General features: G+C 50.6%; 1 non-coding gene across 1 annotated transcript; it reads right to left on the bottom strand.

Annotated features, from left to right (window-relative positions):
- Positions 1-751: 751 nt before the first annotated feature.
- On the bottom strand, positions 752-907 carry LOC125596621. Its single transcript, XR_007331160.1, has one exon. It is a non-coding gene; the product is annotated as a 5.8S ribosomal RNA (ribosomal RNA).
- Between the last annotated feature and the right edge of the window lie 653 nt (positions 908-1,560).

A 1,560-nucleotide genomic window follows, 5' to 3' on the forward strand; every position in this document is an offset into this window, starting at 1 on the left:
CAGTGACGTCTCCGTGGGCGTAACAAAAGCCCGGGCTTAGGTCACCACCTTAATCTGCATTGGTCCATGGCCCGAATCGATTGGCGGACTGGATTGCTCCGTTCCGCATCCGAACGGGACGAATCGCCGGCCCCCATCCGCTTCCCTCCCGACAATTTCAAGCACTCTTTGACTCTCTTTTCAAAGTCCTTTTCATCTTTACCTCGTGGTACTTGTTTGCTATCGGTCTCTCGCCCACATTTAGCCTTGGACGGAATTTACCGCTCGATTGGGGCTGCATTCCCAAACAACCCGACTCGTAGATAGTGCCTCGTGGTGCGATAGGGTCTGGGCACGACGGGGATCTCACCCTCTCTGGCGCCCCTTTCCAGGGAACTTGGGCCTGACCCGCCGCTGAGGACGCTTCTCCAGACTACAATTCGAACGCCAAAAACGTCCGACTTTCAAGATGGGCTATTCCCGGTTCGCTCGCCGTTACTAAGGAAATCCTTGTTAGTTTCTTTTCCTCCGCTTATTGATATGCTTAAACTCAGCGGGTGATCCCGCCTGACCTGGGGTCACGTTGAGGACTCTGGGTCATCAAGAGCTTTTGGACAAGAACGTCTGACTATATGACGAGAATTGAATTCACCACCGCATGTCAAGATGCTCCTGGCATCCTTAGCTCAGATTTTTGCCAACCACGTGCGGTAACACACAGGAGATCAGCTTCCGTCCCCTATCCTCGAGAGGATGGGGGGATGAAGATTTGTGACACCCAGGCAGACGTGCCCTCGGCTAGAAGGGTTGGGGCGCAACTTGCGTTCAAAGACTCGATGGTTCACGGGATTCTGCAATTCACACCAAGTATCGCATTTTGCTACGTTCTTCATCGATGCGAGAGCCGAGATATCCATTATCGAGAGTCGTTTTAGACTTTACATTGCAGCATTACTTCCGAACAAACACCGTCTCCGGGTTGGCAAAAGCAGGCTGTTTAGTTACATATTCCTTGACACTTTTCATGCCGGGCTTTGGTGATATCCGGAAGCTATGCGTACGATCCAACAAAAACTGAAGTCTTGGGCATGGATGAACGCATAAGCACAGAATCGGCAGGCACAGTAAGAAACCGGCCTACCGAGAGTGATGTTTCATCGTTCTCAGGTCATTCTGTTTCCAGGGTACGACAATGATCCTTCTGCAGGTTCACCTACGGAAACCTTTTTACGACTTCTTCTTCTTCTAAATGATATGGTTTAGTGGACTTCTCGCAACGTCGCAGACGGCAAACCACCTGTCACGCCCCTAATCCTGGATAGGATTTTCGGGACGGCCATGGTTCGAGGGAAACGTACCAGCAGGTCTTAAGACCTTAAAGGCTAGCGTTCCATGGCCAAGATAGAAGGTTAAGGACGGCAGGATGCTGAGACTTAACCTTATAAGAAAAAGAAGCCAGCAAGGATAAGCTGTACAGAAGCTGGGCGATGCTTACAAGAAGCTCGATCAGCTAGACGTAGCTCAATCAAGCTCAGCCTAGCTCGTTCCAAGTTAAATCAGCTCAACTAGCTGGACTACTAG

This window comes from Brassica napus, unplaced genomic scaffold (assembly GCF_020379485.1).
Source record: "Brassica napus cultivar Da-Ae unplaced genomic scaffold, Da-Ae ScsIHWf_1248;HRSCAF=1781, whole genome shotgun sequence".
Taxonomy (NCBI): domain Eukaryota; kingdom Viridiplantae; phylum Streptophyta; class Magnoliopsida; order Brassicales; family Brassicaceae; genus Brassica; species Brassica napus.